Here is a 9,452-nt window from a genome sequence, read left to right as displayed (position 1 = left end):
AAGATCAGCAGTTCGAATCTACCAGGCACTCCTTGGAAACTCTATGGGGCAGTTCTACTCTGTCTTATAGGGTCTCTATGAGTCAGAATTGACTCGACGGCCGTGGGTTTGGTTTTGTTATAGCCACCGCAGAGCCCTGGTAGTGTACTGGTTAAGAGTTTGGCTGCTAACCAAAAGGTAGGCAATTTGAATTCACCAGCTGCTCCTTGGAAACCCTATGGGGCAGTTCTATTCTGTCCTATGGGGTCGCTATGAAATGGAGTTGACTGGACAGCGACAGGTTTGGTTTGGTAGAGCCACCACCGTCTGTTCACTTGTTGTACAGTGATGTCTCACATGTTACTATGATACTGGAAGTTATGCCAGTATTTCAAATACCAGCAGGCTCACCCACAGTTGGACAGGTTTTAGCAGACCCTCCAGACTAAGACTGATTAGGAAGAAAGGCCTGGAAATTTACTTATGAGATTTACCCAATTAAACCTTATGGGTTACAACAGAACATTGCCCAACTCACTTGCTTTGGACACGTCATCAGGAGGGATCAATTGCTGGAGAAGGACATCACGTTTGGTGAAGTCAAGGGCCAGAGAAGGTGAAGGAGACCTTCTCTGAGATGGATTGACACACTTGAAACGATGGGTTCAACCATACTGGTAATCCTGAGGCTAATGTAGGACCGGGCAATGTTTCGTTCTGTTGTACATAAGATCACCACGGGTCAGAGTCATCTCAACAGCAGCTCTCTTATTTATCTGGAGTTCCTGGGTGGTGCAAACAATTAACGTGCTCAGCTGCTGACTGAAAGGTTGGTGGTTTGAGTCTACCCAGTGCTGCCTCAGAAGAAAGGCCTGGTGATCTACTTCTAAAAAAATCAGCCGTTGAAAACCCTGTGGAGCTCAGTTATATTCTGATCCATATGGGGTTGCCGTGAGTTGAAACAGACTCCAGAGCAAGTGGCTTTTGTTTTGTTATCTATCCATCTGTCTCTGACAATATGTGTGAGGACGAGAGATGGCCCTGTGTGAACGTTAAGGTCAGCTGTCACAAGCAAACTGCCGAAGATTTAATGGCCCAAATGCACTCAAGTCCAAAACAGATGTTCCTAACCATCAAGCATCTGTCCTCTACTCAGTGATCCCAGCTCCTTCGGTGTGGTTCTTCCATCTTCAGCATGCAGTGTTCAAGGGGCTGGTGCTCCTGTCCATCAGGCCGGGACCAGGAGAGGCCCGGAAGTAGCGTGCCTCACTTCTGCTCACCTTCGCTGCTGTTGAGAATGCCCATGGACACACCTAGTGACCTGGATGACCAGAATGGTTGGTTCCTTTTTGTTTATTCATTTTTTTAGCCCTCTACCCATCTCTTCTGGCACTTGTAGTTATGGAGACTGTAAACCCAACGATACTGCCTGCATGGAACTATTCACCCAGTACTCTCACACTCCCTCTGTTGTCTGGTTTCATCTCCACAGTGAGAAAACTGAATTTACGTTATACCTCCTTTATTATCCAGAATCTGTACAGCAGGCAGCCTTGTGGAGATGCTGGCAGCCTAACACTTGTCCAGCATTTTGCAAATAAGCTGTGTATGATTTGTAGGTGGCCCTCCTGAGTGGCATTCCACCGTGGGTTCTATTTCCTCAGGGACAACATGTGTCGATGTGTGGGTGTGAACATTTACTGTGTATTGCTAATTACCACATCTTTACAGCCAATTAGGCCGTTTCTGTTTTTTAAATTTTTGTTTGTTGGTGTAAATAAATCATGCACGCAAACTAATCACTTCATAATCATCACTAATTTTTTGCAATGGTGCCATTTAAAGCTAGACATGTAATCACGCGGCTTCAACCTGGCAACTTTCCTTCTGGCAAGCAGTTACCACTTAGTGTGGCCTGGTATTTTTCTGCAAAGCAGAATTTAAAAAAATTAAATCTTACCACTAGGATGACTTTAAAGTCCAAGGCATATTTGAACATTTAACAGCCCCAGAGATGGCTCACCCTAGGACACTATTGCATCAAAAGCTTTTGCAGGTCATTTTACCTAAATTTTCTTATAGCATTTCACTTCCTGCCTTTTTTTTTTTTTTTTTTTTTTGTCAGAAAGGTACACGGAAGTCCCAATTAGCTTCCTGAATTATCTGTGAGATCCTTTGCTTCCTCTTGCTAATAACCATCCATTTAGTAAGATGATACTCTGGTGAATTCTAGGTTTTATCTGCTGCGGAGCATTCTTCTTGGTGTTCCTAAGAACTTCAGAAAATGATCCGCTTCTGCCATATTTTCCCCTATGAAACAGATGCTATTCAAATTTTGCATGCCAAAGGTCACTTAAAAAACACATTTGTCGTAAAATAAGAACATATACTAAAAATTGGAATAATACAAAGAAGATTAGCATGCCCCTGCACAAGGATGACGTGCAAATTCGTGAAGCATCCCATATTTTATGGTAGCCCTGGTGGTGCAGTGGTTAAGCCCATGATTGCTAACCAAAAGGTCGGCAGTTCAAATTCATCAGCTGCTCCTTGGAAGTGCTATGAGGCAGTTCTACTCTGTCCTATAGGGTCACTATGAGTTGGAATCGACTCAATGGCAACAGGTTTGCTTCATAATCTGTGAGTACAATGTGCCTTTAAAAAGTCATCTATATGAAATCAAATGGTCAATATTTACTCAAAAGCAAAGACAAGAAGGCAAGGGGACAGGGAATCTAGATTACTGGAAATGGAAGAAGCAGAATGGAAATAATGAGAGTTGACACACTGTGTAAAATGTAACCAATGTCACTGAACAAATTGTGCAGAAATGTTAAATGGGAACCTAATTTGCCATTTGAAACTTTCACCAAAAACACAATAAAATATTTTAATTAAAAAAAATTTTTTTTGACCAGGCCTTTTGAACACGAGATGAATGCAAAGATTTTGGGGGCAGTAAATAGAAGTATCTGCTTCTTAAATGACCACTGCTAAGATCTACTCTGTCCTATAGGTTGCCATGAGTTGGAATTGACTTGACAGCAACAGGTTTGGTTTCGTTTTGGTTTAGGATAAATCAAAATACACAAAATACAATGAAATTGGGAAAAAAAGCCATGTCTACTCCACAGGATTGTAAGGGTGTGTATGTAACAGCCATTCAGAAACTGTAAAATGCTCAACGGTAAATATTTATCACATGACTTACCCAAGTAATTATCACATGACTTACCCAAGGCCGTGTGGCTGGGGTCTGCCGGGGGAGAGCGCAGGAGGGGAAAGGCTCTGACAACAAGTTTCTCCACTGCATGATTTTATATAGGGCCCTTCTGGAAGCAATCGGCTTGGACTGTGAAAGATCTCCTTTAGAGTGAAAGCTCTGTCAGGCTGGGGTTTATAAAGTTACCCGTTTTCTACTAATGCTATAAGCCCATGCACGCTCTGGTATTGCCTTCTAGTTGAAGTAGATGGTAATTTTTTGCCACTCCAGCTAAATTACAGAACAACCCTTCAGCTACTTCTCTTGTCAGCTTCTCTTCTGTCCTTGGCTGGATTCTACCAGTCCTTCTCTGCCCCTTCAGCTACTGACTCTTTCCTTCCCGGTGCTTCTGTTTCTGCTCCATGGGCTATAATGCCCTTTGCATGCAATTACCGCTGCCAACACTACCAAAATGAATAACAACAATGACCACCACAACATAAATCAGTATTTGTAGGCCAGTTTGTAACATATCAAATGCTCTTCGTGTGTGCTTTCACACACCCAGGCATAGTCCTCAAAGCTCCCCCAGACCCCTCTGTCTGACCACTCCCCTTTCCAGCCCTGCCGAGGGGACATTCCTTCTTGGCCAGATTTCTGAATCCCAATACACTCAATCAATCCTGCCCCCTGAAGAATCTGAAACCAAGGTTTGAGGATACACTCATAATCCCTATGCTGCCCCTAAATGAAGGGTACATGGGTCTTTGTTTGAAAGACTGAATTTGCGGCACCAAGGGGTATCATTTGGTCTCACACCTAGATGGATTCAACACACTGTGGTGCCCACTTCACCACCTCTGTTACCTTTAGTGCTCACTCTCTCCCTTAGCCGATGGTCTTTGTCTTCAAACTTCTAAAAATAGAAATCACTCCAGGTTCAGGTGCAAAGGTATGGCAGAATAGTGCAGTGGTTAATAAAGTGAAATTTGGAGACAGATAGAACTAGATTTAAATCCCAGCTCTACCATTTATAGTTTTGTGACCTTGGGCAAGTCACTTGATATCTCTGAATCTGTTTTCTCACCTGTAAAATGAGAATAATAATAGTCTCTACCTTACGAGGTAGTGAAGATAAAATAAAGTAATATATATAAAGTCTTAGCACTATGCCTAAAACATAAGCAGGTGCTCCATAAATGATATCCTTATCATCGTCATCGCCTTTGTCTTAGTCAAGATTCTCTAGAGAAACAGAACCAGTGAGATGTATATACGTATATATAGAGAGAAAGAGATTTACTTCAAGGGATTGGCTCATACAGTTACGGAGGCTGGCAAGTCTACAATCTGTAGTTCAGGCTGCAGGCTGGGGACTTCCACTGGCTTAGTGTTCTGATATCTACAGATCCCATCAGGCAACGGGAAGAGTGCGGGGTTAAGAGAGAGAAAGAGTTCTGCCAAAATATCTATTTATAATCTGAAGGCAGATCACACCCTGAGGAACTCCCCTTTCAACTGATTGATTGGTTGGGTCACTTGACATTATGGACAGTGGTTGTATTACATTCCATTAAATTATGAAACAGGAACTAGTCTCGTGCTTGGAAAAAGTGCTGGGAACCATAGCCTAGCCAAGCTGACACATAAAATTCATCACCATCATGGCGGGTTAGCCAAGCTTGAACAATTATTTCCTCTGAAGAGCATCTCAACCAGAACAGAAGTCAGGAAATTTTCTGTAAATATTTCAGGCTTTGCAGGCCACAGGGTCTCTGTTGCAAATACTCAAAAAACTTGCTGTTGGAGTACAAAAGCAACCACAGTTAATACATAAATGAAGCAATATGGCTGTGCTCCAATTAAACTTTATTTGCAAAAACAGGCAGTAGGCCAGATTTGGCCCATGGGACACAGTTTTCTAACACCTGGGGTAGACTGCTGGGTTTGCCAATTTTATTCCTTCGTCAAGCAAGGAATAAAAATTGGACTATTCCGTCAAAGCTACTTCTACTACTCTCAATTTAATTAAGTAATCCTAATGTGTTGATGTACATTAGGATTAAGGAGCCCTGGTGGTGCAGTGGTTAAGAACTTGGCTGCTAACTGAAAGGTCGCTGGTTTGAACCCACCAGAAAGATGTGGTAATCTGCTTCTGAAATGATTACAGCCTTGGAAACCCTACGAGGCAGTTCTATTCTGTCCGACAGGGTTGCTATGAGTTGGAATCAACTCAATGGCAACGGGTTTGCTTTGGGTTTTTTGACACGTTGGTATGGATTAGGGTTAACTGACTTATCCACATTCGCAAATGAATCATCAGGAATATAATAGCGCATAACTTGTCTGCCCTGCACTTTCTGGCCTTAGACATGTGTGGCTCCAGGGCTCACAGCCCTTGCAGCTTCCTGTCTGCACCAGCTTCCAAATTCTTCATCACTCAGAAGGGCTCAGGCCCTTCTGAGCTTTGGGGTCCCAGACAACAGACTGCGGGCTTGGACACTCACCAAGGTTGATGTGTCTGTTCAACATTTACTTAAGCATGCTCTGGACCAGGCATTGTGTTAGATCCTGGGAAACAAGAGACAATAGCAGTCCACCTTGCAAGATACAGGTTATTTGACCTGCATTGCGTGTTAAAGGCATTTAAGCCAGCATTTTTAAATTGGAAGATTTCACATAAAAATACAGGTACTCCCCAACTTATGAAGTATTCAAATCATGAAGTTATGAAGAACTGCACTTAACAACTCTCAGTGTATCTGGAACATTGCATCTTCCTGGGAGGAAGTAAAATGAAAATGCGTGCAGGGGATATGGAAAAAATTCCTAGGTTATGTGAACACACTCCAAACATTTGGTCAGGATAATATGATGGCAGAGATCGGTGGAAAAATCATCCATATGGCAAGAACACTGAATTTAGAACTTGATATTGCTGATCACAAAGAAGGAGAATTGACAGATCAGGACTTAATGGATTTTGAAGAGGAAAAAAATGCTGAAGAAGGAAAAAAAAATGAGGAAGATGAAGAAGAGAAGTTGTCAAAAAAATGTACAGTAAAAGGATTAGCTGGAATTTTTTTTCTAAACTAAATCAGGGGCTTCAATTGCTTGAAAACATGGACCCAAATGCTGATCACTTTGCTAAAGTCAGTAGGCAGATTGGGAAAGCAGTGAGATGTTACCACAAGATATATGAAGAAAAAAGAAAAGGATCATACAGATGACTGTCACTAATTTTCTGTCTAGAAATGCCATCCCCATTCCCAGGGATAATCCAGATGGTCCAGGACCTTCTACAAGTGGAGTTATTACTGCAACTGACAAAAGCCAACATCGTCCAATTCTCCTTAACCACTGGAGTAAATTTTTATGATTTGTGTATTTTTTTATGTAGTATGTATGTGTGCATTAAAACATATCTATAAGTTTATATGCAATGTTTCCAATCCCCAAAGATAAATAAAGACAGGATTTATAAAGATACTGATAATAAAAGACAATAATGATGAAAATTTTTTTAAAATGAGGTATTTGATTTACCTCGGAACTGATTTACCACAGAGTCATTGCAATGGAACCCCAAAGTAAGTCAAGGACTACCTGTATGATTTCTGACTTCTCATGAAAGACAGAAGCTTCCAGAAATATTGGGCCTGCTTTTTAACACAAAAATCTGCCCATCCCTAGTTGTGGCTACACCCTTCAGCCAATTCATGAGTCTCTGCACATGTATTCACACTGGCCCCTTGTGCACTCTGTGGGGCTTCAAGATTGATACCCTTGCCGCAGAGTTTGGGGAACAAGTACATAAAGTAGATGATAGATAGATAAATAGATAGACAGACAGACAGACAGATAGATACATAGATAGATACATACATACATACACACATACATACATACATAGATACATAGATGAGAGATACTATAGATATAGAGAGATGGGTGGAAACATACAGCGTATCAAGTGTGCATTTATGGCAATATGTATGATAAGATATGGCTGTAGAGAGAGAGATAAGGCTTGAATCAAGATATTCTCACCTTTTTCAAACTGATGATAAACTAACTCTTGACTACAACTAAAAGGTGCATATAACAAACATCCCATTGGCAAGGTGTCTCCTCTTCACAAGGCATCGTGGTAGAACTCTAGGAAGGGGCAGGCAGCAAACACCAATCTAAACGTCTTACAAAGAGGCATGGCTGAAGAGCAGGGATGACCCCGTTTCAGAGCAGGTAGGGGCAGACTGTCTCAGAATCTCATCCGGGACTGAGCATGGGCACTGCTGACCATAGAATTAGCTAATGGAACTGAGAGTGGCTACTTTCAACCAAGAAATGTGACCAGATCAATCAATCAAACAGCAACACAAAGCAAAGAATCAATACCAAGGGCACTTCAGTTTACGGCCTGGCAGAGAGTCCAGGGTGGATTTCTGATAACAAGTCAGCAAGCAGAAAAGTCAAAACTAAAAATAGAAACCCTTGTAACTTTTATGGGAACTCAGAAATGTATGTTGTATGGTTGATTTTATTAACATTAGAATTAATAATACATGTTTGCAGGAAATACTTTATATTTTGAAACAACTGAACCGTAGGGAATTCTAAGACTCTTGAAGACTGTTGCCAAGCTATTTTATGCTTCTTTTATGAAAAAATCGATTGTAACAATGCTTTATATATTAAAGAACATGATAAGAACTCAATATACCTACCATTGCATCTGTACCAGGCTGTCTCTTTCATATGTAAGTCTAGGAATTTTTCTAAACATTTAATATTAAAAACTAGAAAACAAAAGTAATTTCCTCATCATGTGTGATGTTCTTCTATAATTCGTTATTTTTGAGGTTCTTCAAATTATATTCAATATAGCTCCAAGTTTACAGCAATAAGAAAATAGTAGCAATTCTATGATTCAAGTTGCTTTACCTGTCCAGTCCACTCTACATCAGGTGTCTAAGGATCCCCTTGAGTGAGGGAGTAGAAAAGTGTCTCCAAAAGTGCTTTGAGGCACTTGTCTCCAGCCACTGTTTTGCCAGCTTGATCACTGGAAAATCCTGATAGAGTCTTTGGAGACATAGCATACTATTTCCCAAAAACCCTATTTGAAATTGAAAATCAGTATCTGGAAAGAGTCATCGATTCAGCTGATCCCAAAACCCAGCTGGTATAGCCCATTAATTCTTTAAAGAAGATTAGCTTACATGACTAGCCAGTAAGTCACCTAGTAAGACCATGATACAATCGACATAGGGCAGCTAGTCTTAAAACAAGATCTTAAAGGGCAGCATGGTTTCTCCTTGCTACTTCCAGTAGAATGTAGGAGAAAAGAGAAGGACTTAAAAATAAACTGTGCAAAATGAAACCAGACTTTAAAGGTTTGGAAAATTCAGTTGTACAAACTTAGAACACGTGCCCTAGAACTCTCACCAAGGATTTGGTGGTTCAATCTTCTGTTAAAGAGATTAAGTTTATGACTGATGGATCTATTCAACCACTGAAGCATAAATCCTGTCAGCTTAGGCTAACAGGCAAAAAGGCAGTACAAAATGAAGGAAAGCTGTCTGCCTCCTGGAATTCTACAGGCAGGAAATGGGCCAGTGGAATGACTTGGTTCCAAACATCTATTGGCCTCCAAGAAAAGAAAATGTCCATCACTGGAACAGTTCAGAGATCAGCCAAACTGTTGGAAGGAGCATGGGAAGCAGGGCTCCATCACTTTCAAAGGATGGGGTCACAACCTTCTGGGTTTCAAATCTTTACCAACTCGGTTTCAGAGTGTGGGGCTGCCATTAAAGTAAACCAGGAGGATGGGGCCATTGCCCAAAGTTGAGGGGGAGGGGATGCCATGCCCCAGAAGCAGAAAAATGGAGCCTGCCAGGGCTGAGGTGGTGGAGTAGCCATTCAGATGGACTAGAAGAATAAAACCTAACCAAACCAAAACTGTTGCTGTCAAGTAGATTCCAACTCATAGGGCCACCCAAAGCCAGGGGAGCAGAGTTGCCATTCCAGTGGGCCTGGAAGATGGGACTAAAGCCCAGAGCTGAGGGACCTCCACCCAGAATCTGGAGAGTGTGGCCAAAACCCAGAGTCTGAGGGAGATGCCTTTGCCTAGATAGTTCCAAAGAACAGATGATTATCCTCAAGCCTTGAGAACTAATGTAATTTGTTCTGCTGGGCTTTAGACTTGCTAGGTGCCTGTTATCCCTTCTTTCCCTCCAATTTTTCCCATTTGTAATGGAAATGTCTACCTCGT

At 41.6% G+C, this 9,452-nt stretch overlaps 1 non-coding gene across 1 annotated transcript; it reads left to right on the top strand.

Moving 5' to 3' along the window:
- Positions 1 to 2,347: 2,347 nt before the first annotated feature.
- LOC126067103 (U6 spliceosomal RNA) lies at positions 2,348 to 2,451 on the top strand. Its single transcript, XR_007515335.1, has one exon. It is a non-coding gene; the product is annotated as a U6 spliceosomal RNA (small nuclear RNA).
- The last annotated feature ends 7,001 nt before the right edge of the window (positions 2,452 to 9,452 follow it).

Source organism: Elephas maximus, chromosome 24 (assembly GCF_024166365.1).
Source record: "Elephas maximus indicus isolate mEleMax1 chromosome 24, mEleMax1 primary haplotype, whole genome shotgun sequence".
Taxonomy (NCBI): domain Eukaryota; kingdom Metazoa; phylum Chordata; class Mammalia; order Proboscidea; family Elephantidae; genus Elephas; species Elephas maximus.
This window is presented reverse-complemented; position numbering and strand designations above follow the sequence as displayed.